This window comes from Theropithecus gelada, chromosome 10 (assembly GCF_003255815.1).
Source record: "Theropithecus gelada isolate Dixy chromosome 10, Tgel_1.0, whole genome shotgun sequence".
Classification (NCBI taxonomy): Eukaryota; Metazoa; Chordata; class Mammalia; order Primates; family Cercopithecidae; genus Theropithecus; species Theropithecus gelada.
Window position 1 is genome coordinate 42,923,142 of NC_037678.1, and position 25,953 is coordinate 42,949,094.

Here is a 25,953-nt window from a genome sequence, read left to right on the forward strand (position 1 = left end):
CATTGCCCCCCTATGCGTTCTTGCAAGTTGCAGTTTGCCTTTCAGAAAACACATGGTCCTAAAGCAAACCCAACGTCCAGCAGAGGGTCAAGTTGGACCCCAAGCTTCCTTCTTTTATCCACTATAACGGCTGCTCAGCTCATCATCTCCCCAAGGGCCAGGCACATAAGAGGGTAAGAAGGTGACTTCAAGGGATTCATGCACCCAGGACAAAGCAACAGAAGCTAATTTCTTGTCAATTTCCCTCCCATCTTCCAAGAACTTCAAGAGGAGAGTGTTAGTTTGGCATTATGATGACCCTGGCATCTGACACTTGCTGATCTCTGTGTTTGGATAATACAGAGGACCCTCTGGCTCGAAATCCTTAGTGAGAGACTATGCCTAACTTGAACTAAATGTTGTTTTGTTGTCATTGTTTTATTTCATGGTTACCTTTTATCAAAGGTAAGCAATATTGGATTTCTACTTAAAAGTGCGACATAGAGATATCCTTTTAAAATTACTTTAAATTAAAAAAAAAAAAAAAGACCTGGTTTAAAAGAAAGTATTTGGCAAATTAGACCACAGGTGGCAGACAAATGACTAAGTTAGGGAGAGAGCGCATTAGCTCACATTCAGCTTCTACTCAGCTGCGGCCTCCCAAATGCACAGCTGCAGCCCAAACCTCTCCCCCAAGCACAGAGTTGTGCAGCCAATTGCCAATTTGTCATCTTTGCACGGATGTCAAAGAGATGCTCCAAATTCACTGTAGCCAAAATTGAACTGCTCTCTCCCTGAAACCTGCTCCACCATGGCCTTCCCCTCATAGGCCAGGACCAACGCTCTATCCTTCTGGTACTCAGGACAGAACCTGAGAGTCCTCCCTTGAAACTCCACTGTCCCTGTTTCCCCATCTGCTCCCTCAGCCAACTGCATCGTTCCACCTTCTAGAAGTGCCCATGTCCACACCTTCACTGTGGCCAGTCAGCATCATCTCCCGCCTGGATTGCAGCAATGACTGCTAGGCTGGTCAGCCCCCTGGGCACTAGTCAGTTCTCAAGTTATCTGATGAATCATAATTAAATCTCAAACCCTCCAATGCCCCCCCGCCCCCACCATCACACTCGGAGCAAAAGCCCAAAGGCTGGCAGAGGCCCCTCCCCCTACGATGTCCCTACTTCTCTCCCGTCTCCCTCCCCAGCAATCTCACGTGACTCCAGCCATCACAGGCTCCTCCTCCCTGTTCCTGGAACCCACCAGGTAGGCTCTTACTCAGGGCATCTTCACTGAAGGTTCTCTTTGCCCCGAAGGCTCTTGCCTCAGATAGCCACATGGCTCACTTCCTCACCGCCTTCACGGCTTTGCTCAAATGTCACCTCTGTAATGATGCCAATCCTGACACTCCATGTAATACTCAACTGTCTACCGCCCACCACATTTATACCTTCTCTTCCCTCACTCTACTTCTCCTGTTCATTTCCCACAACACTTATTATTAACATGCAGGACGATCCCCTACTGGTTATAGGTGCCATTCATTGTCCTTCCCCACTAGCATGCAAGCTCCAGGAGGCTTTGCACACTGATGTTCCAGTGGCTGGAACAGTTTGCACACACTCTAGGGACCCCACAGACTTTGGTTCCATTAAGAGGCCTGATTTCTTTTCCTTTCTTTGAGACTCTGTTGCCCAGGCTGGAGTGCAGTGCCATGATCTTGGCTCACGGCAACCTCTGCCTCCTGGGTTTGAGCGATTCTCCTGCTTCAGCCTCTTGAGCAGCTGGGACTACAGGTGCGCGCCACCACATCCAGCTAATTTTTGTATTTTTAGTAGGGACAGAGTTTTGCCATGTTGGCCAGGCTGGCCTCAAACTCCTGGCCTCAAGTGATCTGCCTGCCTTGGTCTCCCGAAGTGCTGGGATTACAGGCGTGAGCCACCGTGTCTGGCCAAAAGGCCTGATTCTTTTTTTTTCTTTTTTTTTTCTTTTCTTTTTTTTGAGACGGAGTTTCGCTCTTGTTGCCCAGTCTGGAGCACAATGGCGTGATCTTGGCTCACCGCAACCTCTGCCCCCTGGGTTCAAATGATTCTCCTGCCTCAGCCTCCCGAGTAGCTGGGATTAAAGGCATGTGCCACCACTCGCAGCTAATTTTGTATTTTTACTAGAGACAGGGTTTCACCATGTTGATCAGGCTGATCTTGAACTCCTGACCTCAGATGATCCGCCTGCCTCGGCCTCCCGAAGTGCTGAGATTACAGGGGTGAGCCACCATGCCCAGCCCAGAGGCCTGATTTCTATCAGAGTCTGCTCCCTGCAGGACCTGGGCAAAGATGTTTGTAAATCTGAGCTGCATGCCTGAAGCTTATGAACATTAAACTTCTCCTTGTTGTCTCAGCCTCCCTAACAGTCTGTTATCTGTTTGGCTCTTGAGTATATGGGACGCTTTGTTAATGCTTTTATTGATTTGTGTCATCTACCCATTCGATTAACCTGCCAAGTGGGTGAGGCAAACGTTGAAGACTCAGAACCTGGGACGGAGCCCTGTGGCATTCCTTTAGAGACCCTGGAGTGGTCACTGCCACAGTCATCAAAATATTTTACAAATTTTTTGGACATGTGAAAAAGTAGGAAAATATAGTATAATGAACAATCACATGTACTCTAGACTCCACAACTCTTAACATGTTGCTGCATGTCTTTAGTATGAGTATGTATGTATGCACATGTGCACATATGTGTATGTGTGGAATCTCCAAGACAACCAGCCCACAGAAACAAATTAGGATGGGCAAACTTTTTCTGCAATGGGCCAGAAGTAAATATTTTCAGTTGTGTGGACCTATGGTCTCTGCCTCAGCTACTCTGTTGGAAAACAGCCAGACAAGCGTGTAAGTAAATGGGTGTGTGTTCCAATAAAACTTTATTTAAAAAACAAGGTGGCAGCCTGAAAACCCTGGGAAAATGATAACTGGCACATGATTCAACTTTTTCCTGGGCAGATGCCACAGCATCCTGTAGGGTAAACACACCTGACATCAATATTTTAAGCACACCCTCAGAATGACATTGTATGACAGATGCACCTGAATGTGTGTTCCAAACTAGGGAATCCGGGAGTGGCCCACCCAGAGATCTGTTCCTATCTATGATGAACATCTGAGCCTCCATCCTGTCCTGTGGAACACGGGCCGTACAGGGGATTGAGGCCCTGAGGTTTGGGTTACTATCAGGGGTGTCCAATCTTTTGGCTTCCTTGGGCCACATTAGAAAAAGAAGAATTGTCTTGGGCCATACATAAAATACGCTAACACTAATGATAGTTGATTAGCTAAAAAAAAAAAAAAAAAAATCTCATAACACTTTAAGAAAGTTTACAAATTTGTGTTGGGCCACATTCAAAGCCATCCTGGGCTGCGTGAGACCCACAGGCCTCGCGTTGGACAAGCTTGGGTTACATGAAGGTTGCCAGGTGGAGGTTGTTAGGGGTGGGTGCTAAGTGAAAATGCTGTATACACTGCATGATGTTTACACGATGTTTCTTGCCCTGTCTGCTGCCACCAGACTGTAGGAAGGTGGATATGTTGTCCAATCTGCTGTCGCTGGACCATTTCTGAACATTAAAGCAGTTCTCCTGTCCAGCCTGCCACCACTGGATCGTTTCTCTATGTTAAGACAGTTGTCTCCATCCCGCCACCACTGGACTCTCTCCCCTGCATGTAAGTCCTTAATAAAACTGCACGTCTCGTTTGCTGGCTCCAAGTCTCTTCTTTGGCCTCTTGAACCTGGTACCTTCCTTACTGAGGTTAATGGGGTTCAGCACAACACATCCCCACATGGAACCCTTCTGGACCAGAGTCCTCTGACCCAGAAACACCAGAAGATAGGAGGTGGGGACACGAAGAAGGAAGGAGGGAGGGAGAGCAGAAGAGAGGGAAACCAGGAAGGAGGGAGTGAAAGAGAAGGGAAGGGAAAGGAGGAAAGAACAAGGAGATAAAGGATCAGGGAGAATGGAAGGAAATGAGAACTCCCAAAAGCAATGCGTGTGCCTGATATGGTTTGGCTATGTCCCCACCCAAATCTCTTCTTGAATTGTAGCTCCCATAGTTCCCACATGTTGTAGGAGGGACCCAGCAGGAGGTAATGGAATCATGGGGGCAGTCTCCCTCATACTATTCTTGTGGTAGTGAATAAGTCTCATGAGATCTGATGGTTTTATAAGGGGAAACCGCTTTCGCTTTGTCCTCATTCTCTTGTCTGCTGCCACGTAAGACATGCCTTTCACCTTCTGCCATGATTGTGAGGGCTCCCCAGAGGCTTAATGTGAGTCCACTAAGCCTCTTTTTCTTTATACATTACCCAGTCTTGGGTATGTCTTTATCAGCAGTGTGAAAATGGACTAATATAGTGCCAGTGCCCACGCCACCCAGAGCAACACAGCTGTGAACATGTGGGTGATCTTGATTTACTCACTATCATGCACACACACAAGAAAAGCTGTCCTAAGCCCTATTATTGTGTTTACCATGTTAATATGATGCTTATTATACAGAAAAGTATTAGAAATAGAAATAGTATGAATTTAGAATAGTATGAACACCCATTGTTTCAGCAATTAATATTTTGCTGAGTTTCGTGTGCGTGCATGCACATGCACTTCACTTATGTCTGTGTGTGCTGTTGGCCATCTCAAAGTAAGTTGTCTGAGTCGTGATGCTTCATCCTCCCTAAATAACATCACAGCATCGGACACTGTCAGGAGCCATCCTCTCAGTCAGCTAATTTTATTTCAACTTTAATTTCTTTTTCAATCAAGTCCATCTTCAACCGCGTGGACAGGATACACAACAACTGAAAATCTCCTGCTCCACCATCTGTATATTTCTTAAATTGGCTCTCTGGACGTAGGCATCGTCCACCCCCTAAATATTTACCAACCCTCCGCCATGATCTCCATCTGTGATTCAAAGTGCAGTGCTGGACCGGCGTCAGCATCACCTGGGAACTTGTGAGAGATGCAGATTACTTGCCCCCCACCTCCCTCCGCCGCACCCACCCAGACCTGCTAACTCAGAAACTCTGCCAGTGGGGCTGCAATCAATCGCCTTTGTAACAGCCCCTCCAGGTGCTTCTGATACAGGTTCCCAAGATGTGAGAGTCACTGCTTGCTGCCTTCTGGTCCAGCAGGAGGAGGAACAGCGCCTACCCTCCAGGTGCTCCCGGCCAGGAAATTAGCAGTAGAAAGAAAATCAAAGGATCGATTGTGTTCTGCATCTTTTAAAGTTAATTGATAGTATCATAACTTTCCCCAAATAACAACGATATAATATGCTCCAGCAAGGAGCATATTTCTGCCCCACAAAACACAGATTACAAAACACAGTAAGCGCCGCAAATAGATGAGATTCAGCTGCGACATGTCGAATTATGTCAAGATGCAAGGAAGAAAGGAAGCTAAAAATAGCAGCACAGGCTCAGCACCAAGAGCTCCGGATCATCAACCTCAGGACTGGAGAGAAACTGCCTCCAGCCATTCCTCGGGTCCTAAGAGGCCCTAGACAGGAGGAACGCGCTCCCGTCCATATGTCATGTGCCTTCATGCCAACAACTCCACAGTGCAAAGCGTGTGGCTCCCGGGGAGGCAGGAGTGAGCAGGCTGCTCTGAAGAGTGGTATTTTATACTTTAAAAATAGAATTTCTGAGCATACACGATATGAACAGTCACCCCACAAGCAAAACTACTGTATTATATAACGACGACGTGTTGAAGCCCTGTAAGCCACAGCCTGAAGGTGTATAATATAGACTCAGGGCTTAACAGCTTGGCAACCAAAGAGTTAAAACCCAAAACATACAGGAAAAAATCATCTGTATCTATTTCGTGTAGACAGAGAATTGCAAACTGCCAAGCTACCTATGGACTTGGCTCAGGAACGGAAGAAAATGTATGGGAAAGAAAGAGCACATTTTCATACTGGCCTATTATTTCAGCTTGTGGTGTAAAAGTTGTGAGATTAAACAGCAGTAAATTTGCAGAACATCTTAGTGGGAATGCTTACTTCTGCTGAGAGTTGCACCTAGGTGACAGCCGAAATGGTGGCTCCGGGACTGCGTTCCTCTGATCCTCTCCTTAGTTAAACAATATACTCTTGATTATTTCTGAATGAACCTCACCATGGATTTTTCTGATTTGTTATTCTTAGATTGTGTATATGGTTACCATCGTTATGCATGTGCATAATTCCGTAATTCCTCCTCAAAGAACAACACGCAAACCACACTCCACAAAAGGACTTAATTTCCCATATTTCCTGTCCTCTAAAAAGAAAGCAAGCATTTCAGGGAAGGGGGTTTAACATTCAGACAACCTCTGCTGAAGTCCTTGGGATCCTGAATTGCCATTTTCCACTGGGTCAAAAAATAAAATAAAACCTTGCAGCTTAAAAACACAGCAGGCACCTTTGGAAACCAATGTTGCTTCCAAGAACTTAACCATGAGCCATATTAACACTTAGAATTCACTTCTCCGTCTCCTTCATGGGCCCCCAACTCCAGACATCCAACTGTACTGGCAAACCATTTTTCAGAACCAAAAGTCCACAAATGATACTAAATGTACAACCACACAAAAGCCAAGCGTGCCCTCTCCCTCACCCACACCCGCACTCCCACCCAGAGTTCAGTGGTGGCGATCCCGGCAGGACAATGACTTCTGATAGTGGAGCATATGTTCCTGGCAGTAAATGAAGGCATCAACCTCCACCGTGGGAAACCGCCTCTACTTTGAATTTTTACAAAACCTGGCTTAGGAATAGGACACCATGCAGTCAAAATGCACATCAATGACAATCTATTATTTCCTGGAAACGATCTTACAATCTAGAGACAAAAAGGCATCCGAGTGGAATTTTTATTTTTAGCCCAGAAGTAATAGGTTAAAATAACATTCACATGCAAACAAAAGACCTTCGTGGCTCTTTCTGGACTCCGTGGCAGAAACCCAGGGCTGATCCTGGTCTGACCCCTTAGACACATAAAAATGACCCATCTGTGGCTCCAAGAGGGGCAGCCCCCACGCCTCACCCCAGCCTCCAAATGCAGTCACCTGATTCAAGAAAAAAAAAAAAAAAAAAAAAAAAACAGTCATTCTCCTGGGGCCCTGCTGCTGCTAGAATTTGCAAACCCTTTGCCTTTAAGAAGCCTGCTCCCTAAACAGAGTCCCTGCCCTCTGCCTCACCAGAGACGTGGGGCAAAGCAACTCACCTTATGGTCACAGAGGGATCCTGGACGAAGGGCTTCTTCGTCTTCCCCAGAACCCCTGCTCTCCCCGCGGGCTTCTGGAGTCTTTCTCTCAAACCTCCCTGAAAGGTCAAGATTGGCAAAGAGCCCCCACAGCCCTGGCGCTCTCACTTGCTCCTGGGGACCAGCTCCGCTCCCTGAGAAAACCTCCAACCCGGCACAGCACTGCAATTGTCAGGAAGCTCCTGTCTGCGTTTTGGGGCTGAACACCATTATTATCTGTAAACATTTTTAAATATAGATGTTCAGGAGGCAGAGTTGGGGCAGGGGTGGGGGTGAGGAGGGCAGCCCAGGGTCTGAGTGTCTGGCTCAGTAGATCAAGTGCTGGCCCCCAACAAGCCTCCCCTCTGTTCAGGGACAGGTGCGTGCTCCTCTCCGTGCCCGAGATGTGTCACTCAGCACTGCCAGAACGCTGCGTAGGCTGGCATCTGGCCAGAGCCTGGCAGAAACCACCTGAACCAAAGCCTAAATCCCATCTACAGAACCCACAATGGCAGCAACTTTTCCTGGCCTTCGGCAAGTTCCAGGAACTAGCGGGACTGGAGTTTTTCTTAGGGCCCACTCTTCTCCTTCCGCTGCTTCCACTGCTACCACGATGACCTTGGTGACATGAGGCAGAGGGGACCTTGGCCATGCAGAGTCCTGAGGCAGCTGCTGAAGTCTTAGATCAGGGAGGCTGCCTGGAGCCAAGCCCCAAGGAACCTCAGGAGACAAGAAGTCTGATATGCAACCTGAAAACAAAAAATGCTGAAGCCAGGGACCCTTGGTGCACCTTTTTTCCAGGCCCAAGCCCAGGTGGCAGACAGATGGGGAGGTCGAGGACCTAGGCTCACCTGTAGCCCCAACGCTGGCTGCTGCAGGTATGTCTGTTGCTGGCTGAGGTGCAGGAACACAGGGTCAGCTTGGCAGGGGCCCAGAGCAGGGCCGGTGACATTCGGGACCACACAATTCTCTGTGGTGGGGGCTGTGCTGTGCATGGTAAGAGGTTTTGCCACATCCCTGACAGCTACATGCTAGAGGCCAGAAGCACCCTCCAGCCCAGTTATAACAACCAGAATGTCTCCAGGCACTGCAGCGTCCTCTGGGGGGAAAATCACCCCAAAGAGAGAAGTGCTGCTGGCAAGAAAGACAGCCGTAGGTCTGAACCAGGACCACCACTCCATAACCATCTGAATTCAGGCAAGGGAAGTCGCCTCTCTGACCCTCAGAGACAGGGGTAATAGCCCAGAGCCAGGAACTGAACGAATGAAGCTTTGCTGTGAAGAGGCAGTTGCCCCCTGACACCATAGGAGCACAGATCCTTCCTGCAGGCGATGGGGGAGCTGGACTCAGATCCAAATTCTGCTCCCAACACATTGTAGTGGGGGCATCTCTCCCCTCTTCTGTGTACCCACCTGTACAATGGGGTACCCTTCCCCAGGGATGGTGTGACATGAGCTAAGAGAGCTACCCAAAGTGTCTATCACGAGGTATAGTCTCAATATGATTAGCTGGGAAGAGGGAGCAGGACAGGGAGGAAGAGGGGTAAGTTGAGAGGAGGAGGGGGAAGGGAAGAGGGAAAAGAATAGGAAGGGGAGGAACAGAGAGGGGGAGGAGGAGGAACAGACAGGAGAAAGGGGAGGAACAGAAGGGGGAACAGGAGAAGGGGGAACAGAAGGGGAGGAACAGGAGAAGGGGGAAGAACAGGAGAAGCAGGGGGACAGTAGAAGCAGGGACAGGACAAGGCAGGAATAGGAGAAGTTGGGGGACAGGAGAAGGGGGAAGTGGAGAAGCGGGAACAGGAGAAGGCGGGAAGAGGAGAAGGGGGAAACAGAAGGAGGGGGAACAGGAGAAGGAGGGAACCGGAGAACAGGGGAACAGGAGAGGGGTGAACAGGAGAAGGGTGGAACAGCAGAAGGGGGGACAGGAGAAGGCAGGAACAGGAGAAGGTGGGAAGAGAAGAAGGGGAGAACAGGAGAAGGGAGAGGAACAGAAAAAGGGGGGACAGGAGAAGGTGGGAACAGGAGAAGGTGGGACAGAAGAGTGGGGGAAAGGAGAAGGGGGAACAGGAGAAGGGGAATGAAAAGAAGGGGGAACAGGAGAAGGGGGGACAGGAGAAGGGGAAGGAACAGGAGAAGGGGGGACAGGAGAAGGGGAAGGAACAGGAGAAGGGGGGGACAGGAGAAGGGGAAGAGGGCAGAGGGGGGCAAACCGAAGGGCAAGAGTCAGAGGCATGCCCCCCACCCCAGCACTGCCTGGGGAAGCACATTACTTCTGAACATTCTGGGGGTGTTAGTCCACATTTAGGGTCTCTGGGTCTCTAAACGCAGCAGCCACAGACTGTCTCGACAAATTGTTTCCACCTGTTAGAAGAGGTCTTGCCCTTGCTAATGACACCTTTAAGCGGGAGGTGGGAGGGAGCCGGCCCAGGACATTGACAGCTGAGGCTGGCTCCTGGTTCCTGCCCCTTGTCAGGGTACAGAGAATAAAAAACCGAAATCTCAGCTGAATTTCGCCAGAAGCTTAACTCATGGGGCAGGCGGGTCTGGAGACTAGCTTGGGATTTCCTGGCCTTCCCAAGCTTCGGGGCTGCTCTGCCAGGGGCTGCACTGAAGTCCTAGCAGCTTGATCCAGCCTCCCTGTCAGGCTCTTCTCCCATTCCACTGTGCAGGTCAGGTGAGGAAACCAAGGCTCAGAGAGGCAGACTGAGCTGCACAAAACTACCCAGTTCAGACACAGTTGGGAGGGGTGCAGATACCACTTGGTCCACCCCAGGCCTAGCTCTGACCCTCTGCAGCTCTGAGGCACTGACATCCAAGGGCCCTGAGCTCACTGTCCCAGCCCAGAGACAGTCCCAAGCCAGCACCAAGCAAGCCTGGGTACAAGTCAGAATCCTGGGGCCTCCACAGGATAGCAGGGTCCCCAGGGTCACCATCCCAGCTGCCCGTGTTCCCTTGTGTCTGGGAGCCCCAGGTGTCGCCAGGCCAGCTCCCAACCACCTGAGCACTGGCCACATTCAGGCCCCAGAAGCCCGGGCTGTAAGCAGGTCTAAGAGAATCCAAGGCCTGCCTCTTGCCGTGCTGCTGACCTGGACGGGGCAAACCGCAGACACCCCACTTAGCACTACACCGCTCCGCCATCAGGAGGAGATCCTGTGTCTGGTGCCCAATGCCTGTGCTTCATGAGCTCCTCACTTTGATGGGGGCTTCCAATACCAGGTCTTACTGAAAACTTAAAACAACAGGCCACAGGGTGAAGGATTCTATTCCCATTCTACAGATGAGGAGACTGAGACCCAAAGAGGCTCAGCCAGGAAGAGAGGGCTGAACCCAGTCTGGGGTCATTCCTGCCACGCCCACAGATAAACTCTGAGAAGACACCAAATAAATTGAGGTTGTCCCAGGAAGATGCTCCAAAAGCTCCAAGTCTATTCAAATCCACAAACTACACAGCCTCACGCACTGGAGAGACACTGAGGGAAGTGAGGCACCCTCCTGCCTCAGACTGTTTGCAGCTCACCGTAACAGACACACCCAACCTACAGGCATCTCCTCTGGGCTCTACGTCCAGGGCCTCTCTCCAATTCCTCCCCTCCTCACCAACCCCACCACCGCAGCCTAGGCCAAGCCCCACTCACCTCTCTTGTCTGGAAGCCCCCAGGGGTCTTCCCACCCTGGAGTTCATGCACCAAAGGGCGACCACAGGCAACTTCCTAAAACTTTGCTGGGGGGTGTGGGGTCAAGGGAGAGGATTAACCCGACTCGTAGATGAGGAGAGAGACAGTGGAGGGGAGGAGGCTGCGAGCTGGGGGTCGGGCATGCAGCGGTGTCTCAGGAGACCCCAGAACCACACTGCTGAGTCAGGATGGCGCTGCTCATGCACGTTCGTCGGGTTCCATGTGCCGAGTGCAGACATTAAACCACTTAATCCTCACATCCTTAGAGGTTGCCCTATTCCTCTCTTGATGTCCAGATGAGGAAATTGAGGCTCAGCAGGGCAAATGACCCACCCATGGTCACACAGATGGATTCCACAGCCCAGATCTCAGACCCCATGGCTAGGGCCTCTCCGAACATCAGAGCTGCAACCCTGACCACTGAGTGTGATTCTACATGCAGGCCATGGCATTTCCTCCCCATCTAGCTGAGAGAGGTGCATGTGAGGATCACGCCACTTTAGAGATGGGAAACTAAGGCTTGGGGAGGCAGGAAGGTCAAGGGCAAGGGCAGCATTGAGACAGGGACTCAGGGCACTGTGACTCCAGCGCAGGGATCCTCAGCCTCAGCAATACTGACATTTGAAGCTAAATGAAGCTTTGTGGCAGGGGCCGTCCTGGGCCCTGTGGGGTGTTTAGCAGCGTCCCTGGCCTCTCCCCACGAGATGCCAGTGGCACCATGCCTCCCCGCTGCGACAACTGAAAATGTCTCCAGACAGTGCCCAAACTGCCCACATTTGAGAACTGCTTCTGAAAGCTGTGGTTAGAGCCAGGGGACTCCAGACCTCCTCAGGCCAGAATCTCTAGCTACAGCCTGTTGGGCCACATTTCAGAATAAAGGAGGATCCCTTTCAGCACGTTCCTCGTACCTACAGTTACTCCCAAGGACCAGACGCAGATGTCCTAGAGAGGCCAGGCTGGATACACAGGTAAGTAGGTAACGTGAACCAGGTGTGAATTCTCCGTGTAGGTGGTCAAGGGTTTCGCCTAACTGGAGAAGGCAGGTCCTGCCTAAAGCAGGCAGCAACCACACAGCCTGGCAAGAGCCATGGCCAGTCCATTCCTTCATTAAGTGGATGGACCTCACCTGCCAGGCACGGTGCAGGCCCCAGAGACAGCCAGTATCACAGCTGGACAATTCTGTCCTCATGAACCTTCTAGCCCGGCCATAGCCAGCAGTACCCGAGCTCTGAGTTTTTCAAGCCAAGCCAGAAAGAAAATCCAGATGTTGGTGTAAAATCTCCCTACTTTTAAATGTTGGTTCAGTGAAACACACAAACACTGTGTTCAAACCAACCAAGTCCGCAGGCTGACCTGGGCCCACGGCCACCTGTTTTTGACCTCAGGTTTCTACCTTTCCTTTCCACCAACTAAAGCAGAGGAGGGCTAAGCCACCTCCCAGCACTGCCTTTGAACTCTGTGGCTTTCAAGCCAGACCCATAAGAGAAAGAACGCATCATCGCTTTGGAGAAACCAACTCTTACTCTAACCCTTCCCCGGCAAGGAGAGAGGAGGCTCACCCAGCATGGAGCCGCACCCCCCGCCTTCTTGTCAATGCACAGATGGTCACAGCCCCACTTGCCCAGGCCAAGGAAGCCACTTCACCAAGGCCCAAGGAAGGCCAAATATTCTGGAAATCCCCCTTCAGTTGGCTCCTGTGATTTTCCATGACGGGAATTGATGCTAAATGAAGAAAAAAAGCTCAGAATAAACAGAAGGAGAACCACATGGCTCTCTCTGAAACCAAATGCTCTCTCCCATTGGACCAGGGAGGAGCTGAGGAGGGAGTGGGGCAGCCTCGCAAGGTTGCCGAGAAAGCATGAGACATGAGCGCAGAAAGCATGCCTCCAGTCCTTGGTCTGGGAGGAGAAAGTACAAGATTGCAGAGGAGAAGTGGAAAGAACATTTAAGGTGCCGATGAGCAACGCCCAGGAGACGGCAGTGAGAGTGGGAATAAGTGCCGGATTGGGGAGGCGTTCTGGAGACAGAAACCACAGGACCATCTGGGTCTATGGACCTATAAGCAGCCAAGTGCAGTAGAAGATGGAGCACGGAGCAGGCTGTAAACACAAGCACCACGTGCTGTCACAGGCCCAACAAACACAAGCTTGAATGCTCCCTCTAGGAGACCTTAACAGTAGAAAAGCCTGGGGTCTTCCTGGACCTTCCAGGATGGAAACAGTAAAAGTGCCTGCCCCCCAGCAGATGCCTGTCCTCACTGACCCTCCAGAGAAGGTCAAATGCAGAGAGAACACAGAGGCTTCAATGTAATTGAGAATGCAGGCTGGTGGACGTGTGTCCACACCCTGGCCATTCACATGAGCTTGTTCAGGGCAGGGGACGACTGCACCCTGGGAGGCCAAGTGAGGCTTCTCAAGGACGAAAGAGAGGTTTCTGCCTCAAAAGGTGGCCCCATCTCCAGCTCTTCAAAGGTTCATCACAATCCACCCATTTCTGAACTTGACCCAGACCAGTGAAATCCACGGCTCTGCACCCATTGCCCTCCCCAGAGAGACACCTTCCCAGTGCCCACATCTGAAACGGCACCCGTCACTCCTTCTTCCCTGTAGCCAGATCCATTTCCCACCACATGCATCATCACCGATGTCATGGTATGTATTAATAGCTATTTGCTGTTGGTCATCCGCTAGAGATCAGAAGAAAGAACAGCGTCTAAATGACCCCCACTAGAATGGGACCTTCCGTGATGGCAGGAGTCTTATCTGCCTAGTCCACAGATTCATCAAAATGCCTTGCACAGCACCCCAGACTTACTAGGCACTCGATAGATATTCACTGGGCACATGAAGAGATGAATTAATGAACTCTGCAATTGACAAGCAGACAGTTATATCAAAACAAGAACATTGTGAAAGGCAATTTAGGTTAAAACAATTAATAGAAACAACACAAATGTCCCTCAACTGAAGAATGGGTAAACAAAGTGTGGTGTATCCAGACAGTGGAATATCATTCTGTCATAAAAAGGAATGGAGGGCTGACACATGCTACAACACGGATGAGCTTCAAAAACATGATGCCAAATGAAGGAAGCCAGTCATAACTGCCACATATCGTGTGGTTCCATTTCTATGAAATGTCCAGAATAGGCAAATCTAAAGAAACAGAAAGCGGATTAGAGGTGGCCAGGGGCTGGGGGAAAGGAAAATGGAAGTGATTCCTAGTGGACACAGGGTTCTCTTTAGAGGAGAAGAAACTGTTCTACATTTCACCACAGCGATGGCTGCAAAACACTGCTCATATACTCAAAACCATTGAACAGCACACTGCCAACGGGTGAGCTGCGTGATATGTGAATTCTCTCTCAATACAGCTGTTACCGACAGAATTAAAAGAAAAACTTTCAAGGCAGCTTGGCCACGGATCAGATTCTCCTCATATGGAGGCCACTTCCTGAGTATAAGAAATTAGGCAATGAGGAAAAGCAGCACTGATTATTTTAAGTCCCCAGGGGTAGTAATTGACCCCATCTTCAGTAGTCAACACAGTCTTGAGACAGGGAATGCTGAGAAAACTCCTCAGTGCTGAACTCCTCCCTACTCCACACCGGGGGTCACACTGAGGGCTCTTCCTCCAACCCTAGGGAGTAGAGACAGTTCTGGTCCCCATTTTACAGCTGCAGAAACTGAGGCTCAGAGAGGTTGAGCTGCCAGGCTGAAGTCACACAGCTTGCAAATGGCAGAGGCGGCATCTGAAGACACATCAGTCTTATACTAAAACTTAGGCTTTGGGCCAGGCGCAGTGGCTCACGCCTGTAATCCCAACACTTTGGGAGGCCAAGGTGGGAGGATCCTTTAAGGTCAGGAGTTCAAGACCAGCCTGGCCAACACGGTGAAACCCTGTCTGTACTAAAAATACAAAAAAAAAAAAAAAAAAAAAAAAACAATTAGCAATTAGCTGTGCGTGGTGACGGGCACCTGTAATTCCCACTACTTGGGAGGCTGAGGCAGGAGAACCGCTTGATCCCAGGAGGCGGAGTTGCAGTGAGCCGAGATTGCGCCATTGCACTCCAGCCTGGGCAACAAGAAAGAAACTCCAGCTCATAAATAAATACATAAATAATTAAAAAAAATTAGGCATTGAATTGTTCTGTTGAATTGTCATCTAAGGCACATGTCATTTCCTGAACTGCCTAATTGGAAGGAGGTTTGAGGACCTGGCCTAATATGGACAAAGGGTCCTATAGAGAAAAAAAGATGTATCTTTAATGGGGGAGAGCTTTGTTCCCAGGAAACAAATTGAAATGACATCTGAGCAAGGAGTCGTATCTGCACAGCCCCTGCAAACCGTGAGAAAGACCAATGACCAAATGATGCAGCTCACTGTTGCAGGAAGAAGAGCCTGGAGCCTGTGTACAGGCGTGCATGCCCACCTCTAACCCCGTACAGGCGTGCGTGCCCACCTCTACCTATGTACAGGCGTGCGTGCCCACCTCTAACCCCATACAGGCGTACGTGCCCACCTCTACCCGTGTACAGGCATGCGTGCCCACCTCTAACCCCATACAGGCGTGCGTGCCCACCTCTAACCCTGTACAGGCGTGCGTGCCCACCTCTAACCCCATACAGGTATATGTGCCCACCTCCAACCCTGTACAGGCGTGCGTGCCCACCTCTACCCCTGTACAGGTATATGTGCCCACCTCTACCCGTGTACAGGTGTATACACCCACCTCTAGAAAACTAGCAAAACCAACTGTGATTCTAGGAAGAAGAGCGACTTTCCTAGCACTGCCCTTGTGGCTTGCCCTGCGGAATTCACTGCTTATTTCCAGCCAGTGATTAAGTAGGAGATCTTAACTGGAAAGCAGGAGCAGTGCCTGAATGACCATCACACACACCTGCCCCTCCTCGTGACACACATCTGCTTAGACAGAAAGGCCATCCACAGCACAAGAGAAAGGAAGCAGGACAGGAAGCCTTTCAGGACTTCCTTGGCAATGGAGCCACCTCTGTATTTCCACCCCCTCTCTGGTCTGAAACTTAAGCCCTGGAGGCAGGCTGGCCTGGAAGGAAAATCTGGTGAGTTGTGATGAAATCAGGATTCTGCATGAATTTCTGGAGACAGAGGAACGTCAGAAAATCCCTTCTGTCTTGTAATCAGAAAAGCTGAATTTACGTGGCGAGGGTGCCCCTGCTTTGTTTCCTGTGATGTTTAGGGGCCTCTATGACAAGGCCTCACATGTTCAGGATTCACAGCTTAGACCAAGGGTCTTCAAGTCACATACATGAAAAGGCAAGTGGGAGGAGTCGATGAAGGAGACAATGCGATGGGCTAGTTGGGAGGCAGAGCACACTGGAGCACACGCCCTGGCAGGGCCTGCTGCTTGTACTCCAGTTGTGGGAGCCCCACAGGTCACCGGGCTAGCCATGCCCACTGGGCTAGAGGGTTGGTTGGTTTTTTACTTTTACTTCTGACGTTATTACCTCAACCTCCCCTGCCTCATGCTCTGTGATCACCTCATCTCACCGTTAACCCATCCCAAGACAGAAGAGAGAGGTTTAAATGACAACCTGGGGACTTACAATAGAATATCAAAACCCTGAGCAATGGAGGCACCTCCAGGCTGAGATCTCCAGGTGGTCTGTGTCCCATGTTACTTGTCAGGACCGTCAGCACTGCTGTGCCTCGGCTGGGCACCTTGGACATTGCTCCACAAGCATGGGTCTCTTTGGTGGTCAATAAATGACCCTCAAAGGTAATGAAAGGGAAGTAGTGCTGCAGTTTCATGTGATAATAAGATTTACTGGTTTAAAGATTACACCATAAGGACCAGAAGCCCATTCAGACCAGTTTGATCAGAAGGGGCGTGATGGGACTTCTCTGGATCTCAGGGGACCTGGACCGCCAGCCTGCCCTGCATGTCCCCTTCCTCTCCGGGAGCGGGAGGCGCCCCTGCTTCAGTCTGCATGTGGGAATCAGGTTTCTCTCCCTCTCTCTGTCCCTGTCTTTCTCTCTCTGTCTCTCTAAATGTCTCTATCTCTCTCTCTCCCTCTTTCTCTATCTCTCTGTCTTCGTCTCTCTCCCTCTTTCTTTGTCTGTCTCTGTCTCTCTCTCCACCTTTCTGTTTCTCTTCCTTTCTTACTCTCTCTCCCTGTCTCGCTGTCTCTCTTTGTCTCTCTCTCTACCTCTGTCTCTGTCTTTCTCTTCCTCTGAAATTGAGCTCCTTCTGCTCCAACTGCCCATAGCTCAACGTGCCCACAGCTCAGCTGTCACAGAATGGTAGCCCCAGACCCTGAATTCACCTGACATTCCAGCCCTGTGCCTTTCAAGCGACTCCTGATGCTATGTCTAACCCTGTCTTCCTGTAAAATAGAGCAGTGGCCTGGTTTAGGTAGGGTGGGAGAGCGCAGACTCGCAGGGCGTGTGGGGCTGTGGCTTGCATAGAGTTTAACAGGAGATGTGGGTCAGGGAAGAGATGGCAGGACACAATGCCTAGGTCTGCCTGGAGCTAACCCCATGGGGTGCCTTCACACACCAGCACATTGATGTCCATCGCTTTTATTTCCACCTCAGCCACAGAAAGTCCAAGTAAGGAGAAGGCTCAGGCCGCCATGCCTCCCTGCAAGGGACCTCCAGCAGGCAGATGGAAGCGGGACAGACCTTCATAGCCCCCTCCATCCCTAAGTCCCAGTCCCTGGGCCCCAGCCCTCTCTGGTCTCTTCCTCCTCACTCAAACCACCTCTGTCAAGCCCTCCAAACTCTTCTTGATTGTCTCACTGGGCCCCAGGAACCTCCAAGCTACTATTGACAAGCTCCCTTGTGTCCAGGTCCTCTCTACCAACTGTGCACTTGAACTGCAATTGGATTTTCCTCCTTTTATGGTGTATCTGGAGCCAGGATGGACTGACTAGCCTCATCTTTGTGTCCTCTGCTCGGTCGACCCCACATCCCTCTGCTGGTGTTCGGCAGCCCCTCTTTCTCAGAAGCTCAGAACCTGTAATTCCCAGCTCTGTCCCTCACTCGTCCTCATCCTGGCTACCCCCTGTGGCCACTGGTGCCCAGCAGCTGGCTTCAGTCTCCTTAGCCATCTCCTGGGTTGCCCAATGCCCACAGAGGGGGACCCTTGCAGACCCCTGGCATCATGAAGCCTTGATGTCCTCAACACCAACCCCACTCCTGATAACCATAACCATGGCCAACATAGAGTTAGCCTGTGGCGGGTTCTGCACTCCCCACACATAAGAATGTAAGCCTCTGAGTCCCACCCTGCACTCAGTCTTCCCGCCCTTCATCTCCTGAGCCTCCAGTCCACACAGGCTCTCCCTCCCCTCTCAGCCCCTCTGCAGGCTTCTCCAAGTGTTGTTTCTATCCAATTCAACCCAGACCCCCATGGGCAGTACTTCCAACCAGCACCTAAGGTTCAATCACTCCCTCAAACTCCAACACAGCCTCACTGCCCCTACCATCTGCTTTTTCTTATTTCTGCCCCCAAGTATATAGCTTAAAATCTGCTGGGAAAAAAAAATCATAATATGACAAACTCATTTTACTTGGCTTGAGCAAGGTGCTAAGGACCTTCGGGTTCTTTAATTATCCCCAGATGATTTTCTGTCCCATTTCCCAATTCTCATAGAGGTGCAGTGAAATCAAACACCTTTGAGTATTGCTGGTAGCATCACAAGTCAGCATGGCCGTTACGAATGGCAATCCTGCATCATTTCTCAAAAAGCACAGGGCATTTAACCGCAGACATTCGTGTCTGAGAATCTATCCTGAAGAAAGAGTCCTAGGTAGAGAGAAAGCCACATACTTGAAGGATTTCCTGCTATATTAGTAATCACACTGAAAATGGTGAAGACTTGAAAATCTGCAACACAAGGGGAACCATTAAGGAAGTTTTACTACAGTGGGTATTCTACTGAAAGACTGCTTATGTCTGTAGTTTTGAACATAAAACTTCAATTTAGACCACTTGGAATAAATTATTTGATTTGATTATAAAATAAAACCAAGTAAATCAGGCGCAAAGTAAGCATATTATACTATTAGGGAAGGAGACAAGAGCAAGTGCCTAATTCCTGTGAAAGGGTTGAGATCGCAGAAGGGGCCAGGAGAATCCTGCACCCAGCCCGCAATGGATACTGCACGGACATTCGCTCTCCTCTGATGAATCGGACAGAAGGCTTCACAGACAAGGTCAGATTTCAGGGCCTGACTTGTGAAAGGTGGCATCTGGCAGGTCGGCAGAAGACGTATGGTGCCCCCAGTGAGGGGTGGAGGTGAGACTTGAACCAAGGTCTTAACAACTTTGCCACACTGAGATACACAAAAGGATTGGCAAGCAGCCCTTTGGCTTTTGCCAAGGCTGTGGAAAATGTATTGAAGCTTGGTTATGTGATTTCTGCCAGCAGTGAGGCACTGGCTTCCCGGGATCAGGAGGGGGATGTCTGGAGTTGGGAAAGGGGGCATAGGAGAAGGTCAAGGCTGCGGTCCAATGGGGAGTGAAGCCAAGTATGATCCTGGGGACCCAGACAGGGTCAGCATGTGGTTGAAGCCACACCAGGAAAGGGCTATGAGAAGCAGCCCTGGAGGAGCCTCCAGGAGGGTGGGAGGACAAGGTCACAAGGAGGCGGTGGCAGGCAGGACTGCAACCTGAGTAGTCTGCCCAAGGTTCACTTTGGAGGCAGAGCCATTCTGCTTGATCCAAGGAACAAGGATATGGCCATGGAGGTGGGTTGCTGGGGGAATTTGGGAACAGAAAGAGAACAACTATGTCTCCAATGTCTCTCAAAATTAAAAGGTCCTTATAATCACTCCTTTTGTGGATTGCTCACTACCTCGTCTCCTTCCTGTGGGGAAGCCTACTGTTTTTCTTACCCATTTGTTAATTACTTATCCATCTACCACCACTTTCCCAGTCTACTAAATAAAGACTATCCTTAGTAAGTAAGAACCTACAGTTAAGTGTGGTTTTCTCCCCTAAGTGTTTAGGAAAATGGGAGAACCACAAGAAAACAAGCAGTTGTCAATAATTTATGCTAAAGAGGAATGTGGACGTTTCAATATGCATCAAAATCTTGGACACTCTTGTTGATGTGTTTGGTAGAATATACAATATAATCTTTACACATAGCGCCTTCAGTAAAAGTAAAATAAACAAGCAAGCTAAACAGACTGGTTCTTTGCCAAGCATGTGCAACCATGCTATGAGTCTTTCCACAGCCTTGTTCCCAAGTGTTTTCATCTCCATTGCACAAGGAAATAACTTCAGCTCAGAGAAGCCCAGAGCCCTCCTCAAGGCCACCACACAGCTCGAAAGTGGCAGCACTGGGATGACAGTCCAGGTCAGCCGGCCCCAGAGCCAGGGAACCACCTGTACGCGGCATCACTGGTCAGCCTACTCTGTGTGAGGGCTCAGTGTTGACACGCCATAAAAAGCACACAGCCCTTACTAACCTGAGTCACTGTCGCTGGGCTACATGTCAGCTTCACAAGAACGGCTTTCACTAAGTAAGAGGGAACTGAAACATTTTCAGTCTCATTTGTTAAAAACAGACAAAAAACCTGAAAAGACCTGGGGGCTTCACTAGAAACTCACACATCCGTGTGTGTTTCTGGTTCAGTGGCCCTGATGTCCTTCTGCTGGCGTCGGTCTGTCCTCCACGTCTCCACCCAGTTGCTACAGCCACCCGGAGCCATCCTTAGCAAGTCTGCCTCCCTCTCTGTAGCAGGTTGAATAGATCCCCCCTGCCAAGATTCATGTCTACCCAGAACCTTGCCTAGAAGTAGGATTTCTGCAGATGTCATGAGTTAAAATGAGACCATGCTAGCCTATGGTGGGTCCTAAACTCAATGACTGTGTCATTCTAAAAGGAGGAGAGGATGTGCAGAGACATGCACAGTAAAGGCCAAGTGAAGGTGCCCAGAGGCTGCGGTGACACAGCTGTAGCCCAGCAGGGCTTGTAGCCCCCAGACGCGAGAGAGGCCCTGGGGCATCCTGCCCCAGAAACTTTCCAGGGCAGGTTTCAGCCCTACTGATGCCTTGACTTCAGACCTCTGGCCTGCAGAACTGCGAATGGTGAGGGAACACATCTCTGTGGTTTTAAGCCCCCAGTTTGTGGTTATTTGTTACAGCAGCCCTAGGAGACTCACATACTCTCCTTCACTCTCCCTGTGAATTCCGTCACCAAGTGGAATGAATGTCACCTCATGCATCACTCTGGGTTAGTCCAGTTCCCTCACCCACTCCCCGTTTCCAGCCCAGGACTGGCCCCCAGCACCTCCTGCCTCAGTGATTGCAGAAATGGCCACCCTGCCCTGCACCCCCTGCCCCCTCCAGCCCCTTTTCCTCCAGAGGGCTCTCTTTAAAAAGCAATAGAATCATGTCACTCCCTACTGAACAGTTCCAACTTCTTCCCTTTTGTTTTAAGCATAAAATCCCAGTTTCTTCGCAAAGCTACAAAGCCTCCAGGATGCAGCCTCTGAGATGTGCTCTCTCCATTAGCAACATTCATGCTTCCCCCTTCCCCACCTTCCAGACTCATGGGCCTTTCATTGGTCCATACATCCTGCTCTCTCCTGCTCAGGACCTCTGTCTAAAACACCATCCTGCTCCATGTTCCTCTCCACCTCTCATTCCTCATCTAGGGAATACTCCCCCACTGCAGGTCTCAGGGTAACGGCTGCTTCCTCATAGAATCTGCCTCCGTGTCCCCCACCCCACCCCAAGCTAGGTCAAATCTCCCTGCTAAATGCCTCCACCATATCCTAAGCATCTTCACAAACACCCATGTGTCATTTCTTGTCTAGTGTCTGTCTCTCTCAAACTATATGCCCTTGAGGGTGAGACTAGCCTCTTGTTCACCACCACAATCCTAGTGTCATGTGTGGTGCCTGGAACATAGCAGATGCAGACAGATTTGGGGTAAGAGAATAAATGAAGAAATGAATGAATGGTCTGTAGCTGCACAAAGAGTGCCCTTCGAGCACGAAGACCATGTCTCTAAATGGTCTCCTGTGCGGCATCGAATACAATATTCCACCGTGAGTTCCTTTCACAGGGGCCAGGAGAAACCGATCCAATCCAAGGCATCCCACAAGGAGATCAGGAGCCGCAGCAAGCAGCCCTGCCACTAGCGGTCACCCTGTGGACAAGAGAAGCCAGTAGAAATTTCATTTTTCGCACCACCTAACTGCCAAAGCCAGTCGTGCATACAGATCAGGTTTCCATCTGATTTGACTTCCTGAGAACTCCCACCGAGAGGCAGGTCTGTCGCTGCATGGCCAACCTGGAATCCAAGGAGCCAAGGCCACACACATGCAGAAAACCACATGTATTGGCATCTCTGGCCACAGAAAGAAGCCCAGTGGAAGTCCAAGTTGGACAATTTTGAACCTCGTTTAAGAGGACCTGGCCAAATCCTTTTGCTGGTACACATTGTACCGTGGGGGCTGAAGAACAAAGTCCTAAAAAGGGGGTCCTGTCCATTGTCCATTGAGTTTCAGGATGAACTCAGACACTCCGTCTGGTTCTCACAACAGGGAACTACATTCCTAATGGCACAGCCATCAACAAGCAGCCCAGTCCAGCAGGAAAAAGTGCTTTCTCTTGCTCAAACTTCCTTAATTCAGAACAAAGTCACGCTACCTGGGCGTGCCCTTCTGCTAATCATGCCTCTAGAATCGAATCCAATTTTCCTTTTCCTATAAGGTAACAGGAGTGTCTAGAAACTGGCACAACCCACTGTCCACTTTAAAATTCTTTTTTTTTTTTTTTTTTTTTTTTTTTTTGAGACGGAGTCTTTGCTGTGTCGCCCAGGCTGGAGTGCAGTGGCACGAACTCGGCTCACTACAAGCTCCGCCTCCTGGGTTTAGGCCATTCTCCTGCCTCAGCCTCCCGAGTAGCTGGGACTACAGACGCCCGCCACCTCGCCCGGCTACTTTTTTGTACTTTTAGTAGAGACGGGGTTTCACCGTGTTAGCCAGGATGGTCTCGATCTCCTGACCTTGTGATCCGCCCGTCTCGGCCTCCCAAAGTGCTGGGATTACAGGCGTGAGCCACCGCGCCCGGCTGACTTTAAAATTCTGAAACAGACATTAGGAAAATGAGAATCATAGTGTGAAGAGATACAGTCAAACAGACATTCAGGCTGCCACATTCTTTTCCTTGTCCATCAGAATTATGGAAAAAAAAAGAACAAAAGTAAGGACAAATAGAAAGTGTTTCCCACAGATGAAGTAACAGTCTCCTGATTTCCCTTCTTTATAATTTTCATAGGCAAAGGCAATGACTATTGTATAATTTCCCTATTTTTAGAAAATTGACTAAATTAGAAATGTTTCATAAAACAACTCACTTTCTGGCTCTCCAAGAGAATGATGTTCTTGCTGTAGATACTCAGTGTTTATATATGACTAACTTTTGTATGAAATCCAGATTATGGAGATGAAGTGATAGAAAACACTATTTAAGGCATTTGCCAGCTGACTGCTTTCACCCCTGACAGTAGTGCAATAACAGGGACTTGCCATACATTGGAGGAAGCTTGCTGATACTTTAATGAAATTCTGATGGCCAGATGACAGATTAGAATGTGAAGAAGCCCAAGCCACAGAGTGAGTTTTTAATCACTGGCTACTGTTTTGTACAGGTCTTCCTGCGGGTAAAGTAAGAAACCTGCAAGAACCCCAGAGATATTGGGGCCTCACCTAAGTAAAAGGCAGCTGCCCTCTGAAAGTTGGGGGCTAAGGAGGAAACTCAAGAGAAATCTATCCTGGGAACTCCGGACATTCAATGATTGAAGGCTGGGGGCAGGGAAGACAGCTGGGAAAAACCTGGGAGAAACCAGGGCACTGCAAGTCTTTACTGAGGGCAGGATAGATGCCCTACAAAGTCTGAGTAGCAGGGCAGAGGGAGCTCTCTAGTGGGACTAGAAAACAAAGGTAGCTCTCTGTGACCCCTACATCTGCTGGTCAGGCTGTAGCATGGTCAAAGCACTCCAAGGTTCAGAAAGCTAGTACTGCAGATATAAAGTACAAAGAAACCTCTCAGTGCTCAGAGCCTAAGCTGTGGCAAGGGAAAAATCCTGACCCTTCCCTCTAAGCACTTGAAGCTGGTAATAAATGGAATCAAACTAAAGCTACAAAAAGCTCCAGACCTGGCCAGGTGCAGTGGCTCATGCCTGTAATCCTAGCACTTTGGGAGGCCGAGGCAGGCAAATCATGAGGTCAAGAGATCAAGACCATCCTGGCCAATATGGTGAAACTCTGTCTCTACTAAAAATACAAAAATTAGCTGGGCATGGTGGTGAGTGCCTGTAATCCCAGCTATTTGGGAAGCTGAGGCAGGAGAACTGCTTGAACCCAGGAGGCAGAGGTTGCAGTGAGCTGTGATCACACCACTGGACTCCAGCCTGGCGACAGAGCGAGACTCTGTCTCAACTGTCTCAAAAAAAAAAAAAAAAAAAAAAAAGTCCCAGACCCAACTGATCTACAGGTAAGATTGACTCAGTGCTCCAACTCTCATAAATGGAAAGAAAAAGAATATGCTGTTATTTGACACAGAATGCCTGACATGTAGTATAAACTATGATGCCTGAAGAAGCAAGAACATTTGATTCATGATCAAAAAGAGGAAACAGACAATAGAAGAAGATTCAAAAATAGCCCAGCTATTGAAATTATCAGACATAACTTTGAAATAACCATGATAGCAGTTTTTTAAAATAGTGTGTGAAAGGTAAACATGTATGAAGAGGTTTTTAAAATGAACCACATAGAAACTGTAATAAACATCCAAATGGAAATGCTATAATGAAAAAGATATTATCATTTAAAACATTCATTATATGGTCTTAATGATGTAATAGGCAGAGAAACAACAACAACAACAACAACAACAAAAACAAGCAAGCATGAAAACAGGTATAGAAGGCTGATAGCTCCATGATGGCAACAAGCTACATTGTAGGCCAGATAGTTTATCAGAGAGGATCAGAGAAAGACAACTAAGAAGAGCCCTCCTGGCCAAACCCCAAAGACTAACCTCAAAAAATACCTTTGCAAAGGGGTTCAAATTTAATTGGATCAGGTTGTAGAGGAATGTATGTGCCCTGGACATTGTCAAAAATAATGGAGCAATAATTTGGCAGTTAGTGGAGCCTAATAGCTTGGGATGATACCAACAGACGCAGACAGATTAACAGGGAGATTAGGGGAGGAAGCAGAGAAGAGAAGTCAAAGAGACACCTGCTAAAACTACTATCATCTCAAGGTGACTGTGCACACTGCCAAGGCTGCAGCACCAGAAAAGCAACACCAAAGGCTCCACACTATGGGAAGAAGTAAACACTAAAATAGCCTATCTCTGTGACAAAACACATAAACAAGCAAACAACAATGGCAAACTCAGAGGAAAAGAAAACAAGTACCCAGAGTTGCTAAAATATATTATCTACTAAAAAGTCCAGCTTTGAAAAAAATCTAGTATGTATAAAAACACAGGAAAGTGCAACCAATACATAAGAAAAAAAAGCATTCAAAAGAAGCTGCCTGTGAAAGGGCCCAGGTGTCAGACTTAGCAGTCAAAGAGTTCAAAGTAACTGTTATAAATATGTCCAAAATATTACAAATATGTACACTGTTAAAGAGGAAAGAGAAGGTACATTGGCAAATAGATAATGTCAATAAAGAGATAGAAATTATTTAAAAGAATCTAATGTAAATTATAGAATAGAAAATTACAATAATTAAAGTTCAAAATTCACTAGAGGGGATCAACAGTAGCTTTGTTGAATTGGTAGAAAAAAGAATCATTGAACTTGAAGGCAGTCAGACATTACTCAATCTCTGACTTGCAAGAGCAGAGGGATTTTTCCCTTACCACAGCTTAGGCTCTGAGCACTGAGAGGTTTCTTTGTACTTTATATCTGCAGTACTAGCTTTCTGAACCTTGGAGTGCTTTGACCATGCTACAGCCTGGCCAGCAGATATAGGGGTCACAGAGAGCTACCTTTGTTTTCTAG

At 49.0% G+C, this 25,953-nt stretch overlaps 1 protein-coding gene across 4 annotated transcripts in view; it reads right to left on the minus strand.

Annotated features, from left to right (window-relative positions):
• PHACTR3 (phosphatase and actin regulator 3) overlaps positions 1-25,953 on the minus strand; it is a 269,728-nt gene that overhangs the window by 162,582 nt on the left and 81,193 nt on the right. Inside the window, exon 1 of one of the 4 annotated variants that reach the window (XM_025400503.1) lies at positions 7,237-7,343. The exons of the other annotated variants lie outside the window; for them this stretch is intronic. The gene's annotated coding sequence lies outside the window, so the exon portion shown is untranslated. Of the gene's footprint in view, positions 1-7,236; positions 7,344-25,953 lie in introns of those variants that run through there. 4 annotated transcript variants of the gene reach the window in all.